Source organism: Macrobrachium nipponense, chromosome 33 (assembly GCF_015104395.2).
Source record: "Macrobrachium nipponense isolate FS-2020 chromosome 33, ASM1510439v2, whole genome shotgun sequence".
Taxonomy (NCBI): domain Eukaryota; kingdom Metazoa; phylum Arthropoda; class Malacostraca; order Decapoda; family Palaemonidae; genus Macrobrachium; species Macrobrachium nipponense.
In genome coordinates this window covers 22,458,245-22,471,190 of record NC_087219.1, presented here as the reverse complement: position 1 = coordinate 22,471,190, position 12,946 = coordinate 22,458,245, and the positions used below count along the sequence as shown (strand labels likewise).

The 12,946-nt window shown below is 48.3% G+C and overlaps 1 long non-coding RNA gene across 1 annotated transcript in view; it reads right to left on the bottom strand.

Moving 5' to 3' along the window:
- LOC135203019 (uncharacterized) overlaps positions 1 to 12,946 on the bottom strand; it is a 40,254-nt gene that overhangs the window by 23,594 nt on the left and 3,714 nt on the right. The window contains exon 2 of the long non-coding RNA XR_010311846.1: positions 10,322 to 10,399. This is a non-coding gene — a long non-coding RNA (uncharacterized LOC135203019). The remainder of the gene's footprint in view (positions 1 to 10,321; positions 10,400 to 12,946) is intronic.

Sequence of the window (12,946 nt, the reverse complement as noted above, 5' to 3'; positions counted from 1 at the left end):
TCTAGAGAGGCTATCAGCTATAACATTATCCTTTCCCCTTATATGAACTTCTAAACTCCAACGCATGAGACGTTTATTCTTATTCTTAAACCTCTCAAAATAAACCAACTGATTATGATCAGTATACACAGTTAAAACAGAACTACTACGTGCATAAATCTCAGTGTTGCAAGGCTGAAATTAACTAAACAATTCCTTCTCAATAGTGGAATAGTTCTGTTGCGCTTTATTCAGTTTCTTTGAATAATAGGCAACTGGAAGTTTCATCCCATTCACTTCTTGTAGGTACGGGGCTGAAACCCGTACCCAGTGTGTTTGTGAACACTTTCACTTAATTATTCTTAGTCACTGGCTTCGATCGCTAAATTAAATTCCTTACCAAAATCAGGTAATAATAGAACTGGCTCATGAATCATTATAGCCTTTAACTTGTTGGCTTCCACACACGCAACATCAAATACAAACCTGTGTCCTTTCTTAAACAGATTAGTGATAGGAGCGCTTATTTCTGAGAAATTTGGTATGAATCTCTGGAAATACGAAATCATTCCGAGAAATCTCATGGCCTGATTTTTAGTTGTTGGGATTGGGAAATTCATGATAGCTTCTATGTTCGATCCTTTGGACAGATTTTACCTTATGTCCTAGATAAGTAATAGAGGCTTTCCCAAATTCGCATTACCTTAGATTAAGAACGAGATTCGCTTTGGTAAGGGCCTCCAAGACTTGCCAAAGTCCTTACATGATCCTCCCAAGTCTCTGAAAATATCACAAAATCATCTAAATACACGACACAGTTGTTGATGCCATTGAAAACTTTATTTATTAACCTCTGGAAGGTACTGGCTGTGTTCTTCAAGCCAAAAGCCATAACTTTGGGCTCGAAACTACCAAATGGCGTTATAAAGGCGGGTATTTTCTGGGCTCGTTCACTTAAAGGTACTTGCCAATAACCTTTAGCCAAATCAAGCTTTGAGATGAACTTGAAATTTCTGATTCTATCTAAGCAATCATCAATCCTGGGTAAGGGAAAATTACTTTGCTTAGTTACACTGTTTACCTTCCAGAAATCAATGCACAATCTACCTGATCCATCTTCCCTTTTCACCAGAACTACCGGGGAACTCCATTCGCTCTCGCTAGGTGCTATCAAATCATTATCTAGAATGTAACTAATTTCCTTCCTCACACATTCTGCCTTTTCTGGGCTCAGATGATATGGACTTTGCCTAATGGGTTTTGTGTCCTGCAACTCAATATTATGTTCAAAAACATTGGTTAGGCCTAGTTTGTCACTAATAGTTTCAGGATAATTCACTAAAACATTACATATTTCCCTCACCTTTTCCTTTTCTAAACCCTGATAAAAAACTTCGAAATTTGAAATTCGAAAACTTCGAAATATCTCCTACACAGAAACTTCTTTCCTTAGCCTGAAGATCATGTTTCCGTTTAGTCTCCCCTTGACTATCACTCTCGTTCTCTTTTGCTAGTTGCCAAGCATCTCTTAAATTGTTTTTATAATACTCTAGATTAGCTAGGTAGTCCTCACTACCTTCTTTAGTCATTAACTTACATTTTAACATTTCCAAAGGACCTTTAGCGGTGCAACCGAAAACCAGCTCGAAAGGACTAAATCCTGTAGTGTCGTTCGGTGCCAACCTTAAAGCTAATAGAACAAAAGGTAACTTTTCTTCCCAGTCGTGTTCAAAGTTCTTACACAATTTCCGTAAACAACTCTTTAACGTCTGAATAAACCGCTCCACAATGCCTTGTGATTCAGGGTGGTAAGGTGTGGAAGTTACAAGTTTAATGCCTAACTCTATCCTTGAAATATTTGGATACAAAATGACAATTTGTCTAAAATTTGCATTTTTCTATAACTATACCAAACCTGAGGTCCTTTACAATAGGAAGGTACTAGCGGCAGCTGGATAGGTCGTAAGCTTTCGAACAAGGGGTTCGGTAGTTAACTGCTTGTCCGACAGGCGCGCGCGCGCGACTGGGAGGTAAACAAATCACTTTTGCTTTTGGCCCAAGCAAAAAACTCGCAGAGTGAGGGGTGGCATGAGGTGGGGCTATGTGTAAAAGGACCTCAGGTTTGTATAGTTAGGAAAAATGCAATTTTAGACAAATTGTCATTTGTTCCGACACGGCATACAAACCTTCGGTCCTTTACAATAGGAAGACTCACTTCTTGGTGGGAGGAATCTGAGTCTTTTGTGAACAGACTGGTGTTCGCCCAACCTTGGAAGCCTCCCTGGTCGTAAGAGCGAGGGAGGGATCCAAGCCTCTGTCCGATTGATCGGGGTGTGCACCGCAGGATCAATGGTCATGACGCCTCTGGACCGAGTACTAAGAGAGAGGCATGCGTATCTCTTCGTACCAGCAATGTAAGAACTTGTTCCTGTACAGGAGCAAATATAAAGTTATGGGTTTGCCTCTTGTAGGCATCCACTTCCCCCCTTGTAGAAGGAAGTGGTGGATATTCTGCTCCTATCCTAGTGAAAGGGATAGGATGGGGCTCTGTCATATAGCTCACCTGCATCTCGTCCTCATCCAGCGTAGTGACGACCGTGGCCCTTGCCCACAGGTAGAGGAGGAGGAAAAGATGGGAAGAGAGAGCCAGTCACTCACTCACTCACACATCCATCCACACAGTCACACCAGGACTCGATGCTGTTCAGCCTGCGAGGGTCTGGGTTAGCTACACAACTTGTTGAGCAGCCCACCACGGGTCCCAAGGAAAAGGTATCCAAGGACCTGTGGGCAATATCCCGAAGGTAGAAGGACGTAAAGGTAGTCTGGTTAGACCAGACCCCTGCCTTCAGGACCTGCGCCACGGAGAAGTTCTTACGAAAACGCCAAACGAGGGGCCAAATACTTCTGACTTCGTGAGCTCTCGGACGGGACGTACGGATGTCGTCACTACCATCAGCCTCATACGCCCTCCTGATGACCTCACGCAGCCAGAATGAAAGAGTGTCTTGGATACTTCTTTCTGGTGACCCCGGTGCTAACGAAGAGGCGTCGACACTCAGGCCTGAGGTGTCCGAGTTCTCTTCAGATAGCGCCGTTAGCGCCCTCACAGGACAAAGCAGCATCTCATCCGCATCATTATCGGTGAAGTCCAATAGGGAGGGAATCGTGAATGACTCGAACCTGTCGTCAGGGATCGACGGTTTCTGAGTCTTCGCAACGAAGTTCGGGACGAAATCGAGCGTCACAGATCCCCATCCCCCTGGAGTGTCGTACATCATAGGAAAGACCATGAAGTTCCCCTATTCTCTTCGCCGAATGCCAGGGCAGCAAGAAGAGGGTCTTGAGGGTCAGATCCCTGTCTGACGACTCTCGGAGTGGCTCGAACGGCGTTCGAGTCAGACTCCTAAGGACGAGAGTCACGTCCCACGCAGGGGGCCTGAGTTCCCTGGGTGGGCAAGACCTTTCGAAGCTCCTCATAAGCAAGGAGATCTCGAACGAGTTCGAGATGTCCAATCCCCTCAGTTTCAGGACGAGCGCCAAGGCGGCTCTGTATCCTTTGACTGTGGGGACTGAGAGAGACTTCTCTCGGCGAAGAAAAACGAGGAAATCCGCTACCTGCTGAAGAGTGGCTCTGAGAGGAGATAGACCCCGTCTACGACACCAACCACAGAAGACGGCCCACTTCCCCTGGTGCACAGCTGCAGAGGACTGACGGACGTTTCCAGCCATCTCTGTTGCTGCGCTACGAGAAAAGCCTCGTTCGCAAGAGATGGTGGATAACAGCCAGCCGTGAAGACGTAGAGACTGGACTGCTCGGTGGTACCCGCTCGACGTGTGGCTGGGCGAGAAGGTTGTGCCAAGGGGGAATCTCTCTCGGTTCTCCTGCGAGAAGAGCCAGCAGGTCCGGATACCAAATGGCCTGTGGCCATTTGGGAGCCACCAGGATCATCCTGAGATTCGGGGTGACCAGTGCTCGACTGATCACCTTGCGAATCAGGCTGAACGGGGGAAGGCATAGGCGAAGAGGTTGTCCACGGGTGTTGAAGAGCGTCCTCTGCAGCTGCCCATGGGTCCGGCACGGCCGAGAAGAACACCTGGAGCTTCCTGTTGTGCCGGGTGGCGAACAGATCCACGACTGGTCGCCCCCACAGGTCGAAGAGCCTTTCCGCCACGTCCTGGTGTAGAGACCATTCGGTTCCTATCACCTGATCCCGACGGCTGAGCGTGTCTGCTACTACATTCCTCTTCCCTGGAATGTAGCGTGCCGACAGCTCTATTGAGTGTGCCTCGGCCCACTCGTGCACCTGCCGGAGTCAACTGGTACAACGGGAGAGACACTAGTCCCCCCTGTTTGTTGACGTAAGCCACCACCGTGGTGTTGTCGCACATCAACACCACTGAGTGTCCCATCAAGCGGTCCTGAAACTCTTGGAGAGCGAGGAACGCTGCCTTGAGTTCCAGTACATTGATGTGAAGGTGCTTGTCGTTCTCGTCCCACACTCCTGAAGTCAGCAACTCCTCCAGGTGTGCGCCCCCCCCATCCCTCGTCGATGCGTCTGAGAACAGCTGCATGTCCGGGGGGGGAGTGCGCAGTGCGCACTCCTCTTAAGAGGTTCCTGTCGTCCAGCCACCAGGCTAGGTCCTGCCTCACCTCCTCTGTGTCAGTGACACTGGAAAGCTTGGGGGATCCGTCGCCTTGTGACCAACTCTCCTTTAGTCTCCACTGAAGAGACCGCAGGTGAAGACGCCCGTGAGGGACTAACTTCTCGAGTGACGACAGGTGTCCGATCACGACTTGCCATCGCTGAGCTGCCTGTTCCTGCCGAGACAGGAACTGGTTGGCTGCCTCCTGAACCTGCTGATCCGCGAGTCTGCGGGGAAGACTCGCCCTGCTACCGTGTCGATCAGCATACCCCAGGTACTTCATCCTCTGCTTGGGCTCGAGATCGGACTTTTCGAAGTTCACAACGATCCCCAGATCGCGACAGAACTCGAGCAGTCGATCCCTGTCCTGTAGCAACTGCGAGCGGGAGCTCGCCAGGACTAACCAAATCGTCGAGATACCTCATCAGACGTATCCCGTGCAAATGGGCCCAAGCAGACACCAGAGTGAACACTCGCGTGAACACCTGTGGGGCGGTGAGAGACCGAAGCAAAGTGGCCTGAACTGGTACACCGTCCCGTCGAGGATGAAGCGGAGGTACTTTCTGGAGGACTGATGAATGGGTATTTGGAAATACGCATCCTTCAAGTCCACTGAAAGCATGAAATCGTTCTCCCTGATGGAGTCGAGCACTGAGCGTGCCGTCTCCATCGTGAACCGGGTCTGGCGAACAAAACCGGTTCAGGGGAGAGAGATCTATCACCGGGCGCCAGCCTCCCGTAGACTTTTCACCAGGAAGAGTCGACTGTAAAAGCCCGGTGACTGATCCGTGACGATTTCTACAGCTCTCTTGCTCAGCATGGTCTTGATCTCCTGTCTCAGTGCTACGTCCTTCGATGACCCTGGAACGTACGACTGCTGTTGGACCGGGTTGGAGGTGAGGGGTGGCCGAGATTCGAAGGGTAATAGATATCCCTCCGAAGGACATCTACAATCCAGGTCTCGGCGCCGTAGCGCTGCCAAGTTGCCCAATGGCTGGCCAGGCACCCCCCCACTTCCGGCAGCAGGTGAGGGGGAACGCCGTCCCTAGCGTTTCCCCCCTTTCTTCGACTTCTTCCCAGAGCCTCCACGGGAGGAGGAGGGCTGGGAGGAGGGCATGGTTACGGCTCCCCTTGCCAGAAGCGAAGAAGACAGAGTCATTCCCCGGGGCTTCGACGCAGCTACCGTCTTAGCCACCGAGGAAGCGCTAGCCGAGCTCTTAGACTTGGCCGCAGTCCCGAGGCTGCCCAGAAGCCTTCGAGGACCGCCTGGTGAACCAGCCGGTCACTGTCGTCAGTGCGCCGTCTGTCCACCGCAGCGTCCACCATCTCTCCTGGAAGAGAGACGTGGAACTCCGTAAAGGTCCGTTGCGAAGTCCCAACGCCGCTTCACGCCCAGCCGCCCTGGAAACCCGAGTAAGGACAGCGTCCCTTCGTCGGAGAACCAGGTTGGCCCACAGGTTCACCGTCTGGTGGGCAAGGAAGGAGATGGCTCTTCCCCCAGACTGGCAAAGTCTCCTGAAGGCCGAGTCATCTTCGGGAGAAATTCCCCCGGAGTTGGCTGCGACCTTAGATACTGTGAGGGACCACAGATCTAGCCAGGAGACGGCCTGGAAAGCTGCCATGGCGGTAGATTCCAGGCCGAGTGCCTCTTGCTGCGAGAACCACAGGTTCTCGGACAGGAGCTGCTGCAGAGACACACCCGGAGTTAGCCTGGCTAACTCCGGGTTCACCTGTTTGGGCGGCATCGGGTCTTCGGATGGCACGTAAAAAACGCCGCTGTCGCAGCAGAGGAGGTGGAAGCAGCTTGCTCGACCTGCCAGACTTGAGGCGAACCGTCTTGTCCGGAGACAAGCGATTCAACCTGGTCCAGCACTGAGTCCGCAAGCTCAGAACGCGGCAAACCCACCGTCGGTCTGGGTTCCCTCTTCGGGCCCCAGAACGACTCGAGCCGGGACGTGGGCTCGGATGGTGGGAGCGGCGATCCTTCCGCGAGGTCGTTGTGCTGACGAATCAGCGCAATAACCTCGGCAAAGTTCCTCTGGATCTCAGGAGTGACTGCGTCCTGCGGAGTAGGACCGTCCAGTCCCTCAAACAGGAGCACCTCCCGAGACCCTCCTCCCTCAAGGAGAGGAGCAGCGACAGACCCCTCTCGGTCTCCTCCAACCACCTGTGCGTACGACCTGGCTGGTCCGAGAACCGAGCCTGGTACGTACGACGACGTGGTGGGATCCTGAAGGGCGCACCCTCACGATCACTCCTCAATACCTCGCCCCTCCCGGTGTAACCCGAGGAGGTTGAAGGTATGGGAGAGAAAGACCTGACGCTCCCTCCTCGCTCGCTGGCAGAACCAGCGGGCTTGGAAAACTGCAGGCGATCGCCAACCCGCGCGTGACGATCGAGCTGCAGACCTAGTCGAGCCGTCTCGCTGTGGAGAACGGCTGGACCGAGAACAAGCGGCCCCGGTCTCGTGTCAGAGGAGCTGGTGCTGGTCGCCGTACCCGATCGCTCTCTGTGAGAGTGACGGTCAGGCGACCGGCGAGCTCCACTGTCCACGGTGAGATCGGTGCGTATCCTCACGGTGCGTCAGTTCGCTGGTACCAGCCGTGGCTGGTGCCGGCGAACGGGGGGACCTCTCCCTTCCCAGCCTCAGCCCGTGGCCGGTCATGGACCGTCACGTCCGCCCGGGTAGCCAGCTGCTCGCCGCTTGAGAGCGAGAGCTGGTGGTGAGAGTCGCGTGAGCGGCTGTCACCAGTCTTCCGCTCCGTGCCGTGAACCTGACGCTGAGCGGACTCAGAGGTCTGGTTCCTGGCTGCACGGTCGCTGGTAGGCGACCGTACACTCGGTACCTCTCGCGAACGAGCGGCCGAGACGGACCCTGCTGCTGTGGCCGAACCACTGACAGCAGGGTGAGGAAGTGCCGGTGGTTAGCCGGCACTCCTCTGGTCCCCGTAGTCTTCTTCCTTGCGGAAGAAGAGACGGGTCCTGCCCCCGAAGGAGCAGGGTGACCAGCGGAAGAACCACCCGTCTCACCAGAGCGAGACGGGCCCTTAGAAGTTCCCGAACCAAGGAGACGTTCTTAGGGGGGGGGGAGGCGACCTTCTTCTTCTTCGGGCGGGGGTTGGAGCCTTAGAAGAAGAAGGGGAAGAGGCGGCAGACGACGACGACGACGAAGAAGACGATGAAGACTGACGACGACACCTTCCTCCTCTTCTTCTTCTTCTTCGTCAACCTTCTCAGGACCGACGTCAGATCTGTCAATCCAGGACGGAGCCGGGGCTGCTGTTGCCGAAGCAACAGGGCCCGGACGCACCTGTCCGAACAGATCAGCATCGGGAGCAGCGGCGCCAGGAACAGGAACAACATCAGCAGGTGCAGGCATCACAGGACGGCAGACGAGACAGCAGGAGCAGGTACAGGAACGGCAGCAGTGGTCACGGCAGGTACGGCGGAGACTGTGTAGGCGGTCCAGCTGGGCGGACCAGCGGCACAGACATCCTAGGTACCGGTGGGAGGTCCAGGGGCGAGCTCTTCGGGTGGCACACGAAGTCCGGTTCGCGGCAGCACGGCAAACCCAGGTGGCCGGCATCACACTCCCCCGAGTTACGGCGACTGGCCCCTGCACCGATGTAGTTGTGTCACAGAGACCGCGTGCTGGGTGTACACCAGGTGAGGAGGTGAAGCGTAGCGGGTGTTGTAAGGGTCGTGGTGGTGGGTCGAGACCGTTGCATGGGTGGACCGCCACGGCGCCAGCGAGATGGTAGAGCAGCCCCTGGACACTCGGCACGCCCTGCAACCCCAACGATGCCCACACCTGTCCGAGGTCATCCTTCGCGGCAACCGCACCTGAGGAGGCAAAAGTCGGGTGATTAGGAGGATCCTCTACCCGCTCGCGCGAAGACGAACGGATAGAGGACCCAGAGTACAACTGGACGTCAGGGTATCCAGCGCCCTCCTCACACTCGACAAGTCAGGAGAAGAGAAGGACCCAGACACCCCCCCCGAAGGGGAAGGCGCGAGACATGGAAGTGAGCGGCGGCAGGCAGAAAGAGACGAAGTGTCCGTCACCAAAGGAGTCGCGGGAGAGCTTTCCGACGACTCCTTTGCAGGCCTTCGCTTCTTCCTGCCCTCATACAAAGTCCACTGCGCCTCCGACCAATCATTACACACATCACAAGGCTCGGCTCGGGTGCACTCGCGCCCCCGACACCGAGCACACAAAATATGAGGGTCCACCTCCGGGGAAAGAGCGGAACTTCCCGCATTTACGCCCTCCGGCACCCGGGCACAGTCTCCGTGGGGCAGCGAGGCGAGGAGATTCCATCATAACAATTAGGTAAATTAATATGAAAAGAGAGAATGATTGCACCCACAATTAACTCTTTCATACACACACAACCAACACTCAAGAAAGCAAACGACGAGAAGCGGGCAGAGAGCGTCGAACACACACGTCCACTCGCTGTGAGGCCGAAAGCAAAAGTGGTTTGTTTACCTCCCAGTCGCGCGCGCGCGCCTGTCGGACAAGCAGTTAACTACCGAACCCCTTGTTCGAAAGCTTACGACCTATCCAGCTGCCGCTAGTACCTTCTATTGTAAAAGGACCGGAAGGTTTGTATGCCGTGTCGGAACAAATTACTACCATTATCACTCTGTATAGTACGAGGCAGACCAAACTTAGAAAAATAATTCAACAATCGTTTAACTACGGTCCTCGCGTTACAGCTTCTTACGGGTACTGCCTCGGAATAACGAGTTAGCCTATCAATGATAACTAAGATTCTCAAAAGGTTTGCCTACTGAAGGAATATTACACAACGGAGGTCTGGGAATTCCTTGATTCGGTTTCCCGGCAATTCAACATTCATGACAGCTTAAAACATACCTCTTTACGTCACTCTTCATTTGGAATCCATAATTACAGACAGGGCATTACCTTCCGCAGACACAACCTCAGTGCCCGAAGGCAATACCACAGGGTTAGGGATAGCAAAGTCTACAGGAGGGTTAGCAGGAGAAAAATCACTACCCTGACTTCTACTCGCTGACACACTCCTGGAGGAAGACCTCCTGATCCTGTCACGCTCTAACTTACGCACATAAGAATCATAAGTCTTCCAACTGGAATCAGGCAAACTCTCACACTCCTTACACCGATCATTTATCAAACATATATGTCCCCTACACCTCGTGCATACCGTATGAGGATCTACCGAAGCTTTCGGTAGCCTCACCTTACACTCTTCCCCACAACATAATCTGAAATTAGCAGAACTACATCCAGACATCTTATCCAAGAAAAATCAAAGCAAAATCCAAAACAGTCCACAAAAGCGTATGCCTAGCCACAAATCCAAGTCAAAAAAACCAAAAGACAATCAGAATACTCAAGTGGCAACGAAAGTTTACGAAATCCAACGATGGAAGTACTGAAAACAGGTGTTGACAGAACTGGCGACAGAGAAAATCTGAAAAGAAAATGGGAATGGCTCTTGATACCCGCCTCCCAGCGGCAGGAATGGGTACTAACCACCTGGCCTCCCACTGCGTGTGTCGTAAGTTTCGAAATTCTGTCAGACTACGGAGAATAGAGGTATATATATATCTGACAGGTAAGTCTCATGAACAAACTATATAAAATAATGTGCACTTCACCATAATTATAGTTTATTCATACACAAAATAGTAGTGAACATACCCTATGACTTGTGGTTCCTGACGAGTGAAACATCATGAAGGCCAATACACCAGTCTCGTTGGCAGAAATTTGCAATGTCTAGAGAAAAAATAAGAACAATTTTAAAATATATTGGCAAACAAAACCCCTTCAGAAACTTGGGTACAGTGGGGCTCAAATCTCATGCGACATGATTCTTTTTGTATCGTCCATATTCTCAGACTCAGCGTGATGTTGCCAAGTAGTGCTATTTTTTTTTCTTTTTTTCATTTGTAATGTCATTTATGTCGAAAAGTTTGTGAATTCACAGTTAGCCTTATTTTCCTTATGGTTAAATAGATATGATCCCTTTTATGCATTGGTTAATTCTTAATTTGTGTGATTTGAATTGATTTTTTTTTATCTTTACTTTGCTCAGTTCAAGTGTGGTGTGATAAGGTTATCGGTGCCAGCAATGAAAGCACACTTAACATGCTCCTCGGACTGGTCAACATAACCATGTCTGCAGCATTAGGACAGTAGACCTAATAAGCTCATCAGTCATAACAACAATTTCAATGTAGGAATATGAATTAAAACAAGTTTTATTTGAATGTTGAAGATTTCGGCTGCGTTTAAGCTGCCTGTATGTTGGAAAATGTTTTATAGGCCTACAAAATTAATCTAAGCCATCTGAGATGTAATCTGTTACTCATGAATTTATTTGTAGAGATCACCTGTTCTTTGAGGAATATGAATTACAACCAGTTTTCTTTGAATGTTGAAGTTTCAGGCTGTGTTTAAGCTGTCTGTATGTTGCAAAATGATTTATAGGCCTAGAAAAAAAATCTAAGCTTTCTGAGATGTAATCTTTATTAATGTTTTTATTTGTAGAGATTACCTGTTCTTTGAAGAATAAAAGATGATGATGATTTTGGTTATATGGAGAAGATGGCTATAATGGAAATATCATAAGTATTAATATTAAGGCATATGGAACACTGGTTTTTCAACTGGTTTACAATATTATTTTATTAAAAGTCCTTCTGCTCGCTTTGATGTATAATTTATTCTTTCATAAGGTAACTTGAAGTGCAAGAATGTATAGATAACCTCATTTGCATTCTGGCCAGAAATTGTTAATATAGAGATGTGAATGTTAAGCGTAAAGTAAAGAAATCTAACACCTAAGCCTAGGAATAATATCTTGGCTTTGACAAATAAGCGAATATTTGCTAGCATGCTATCAGTTTTGAAATATTAAGAAAGATAACAAATAATTATGTATGAAAATCCAAATATTCCTTAAACACATAAAGTAATGTTTTCAAGATCATTTAATGGTCGCTACTCATTGTAGACCTACTTATATACCAGGTGGTGGTGGTTGTACCGACACTGATACGTCACACATGCTCCCCTCACACGTTGATATCGGTGGGCGCATTCTACTTTTGAATATACATATTTACATTTTCTCAGCGTTGAGGGTAAAAACAATCAAATAGGACTATTTTAAATTTTATGTTTGCTTTGGAAGCATTATTAATGTTACAATTTTTTTTTTATTTATTTATTTAACATTTGAACTGAGGTTTGATGGCGACTTCGTTTTGGTCAAATGCTTCAGCAATGAGTGAACGAATGTTTTGAAAATGTTTCGTAAGGGTTTTTCTGGAATTTGGCTGCACGTGACATTTTCTTACAATTTTTAAATATATGACAGATTTCACTCTTATGAAACATATTATGGCCTTAGCGTATGCGATACTCGCGTTTTCGCATTGAAATAAAGGAAAAATATGGAGCATGCTAAGTTGCCAGTTAGTGAATTTTGAACGAAATCCTATGGAGTCATGTCGCATGAGATTTGAGCATCACTGTACATATCATTCAGCATGACAGTAATATTCAACAAATCTGAGTTACGGATTCCACTCCAAGAGTTACTATACTACTATAATATTCATATTTATATTTCATTGCCAATTTTGATGTTAGGGTATTAAGAATACATATGAGTAATATATATATATACTATATATATATATATATATATATAATATATATCTATATATATATATATGTATATATACCCTGTAATATATATATATGGATATTGTGATATACCCTGTATTATACCTGTGGATATGTGTGATATATATATATATATATATAATATATATATATATATATATATATATATATATATATATATATATATATGTTATATATATTTCACACACACACACACACACACACACATATATATATATATATATATATATATATATATATATATATATATATATATATATATATAATATATATCTATATATTATATATATATATATATATAATATATATATATATATATATATATCTATATATTATATATGTACACACACACGTGCACACACACACACACACACACACACACACACACACACACACATATATATATATATATATATATATATATATATATATATATATATATATATATATATATATATATAACTCAAACATTACCTGTAGTGGCTCTGAGAGGAGAGAGACCCCATCCATGACACCAACCACAGAAGACAGACCACTGTCTGAGGTACCCAGCCATCTCTGTTGCTGCACTGCGAGAAAACCCTCTCGCTCACAAGAGATGGTGGATAA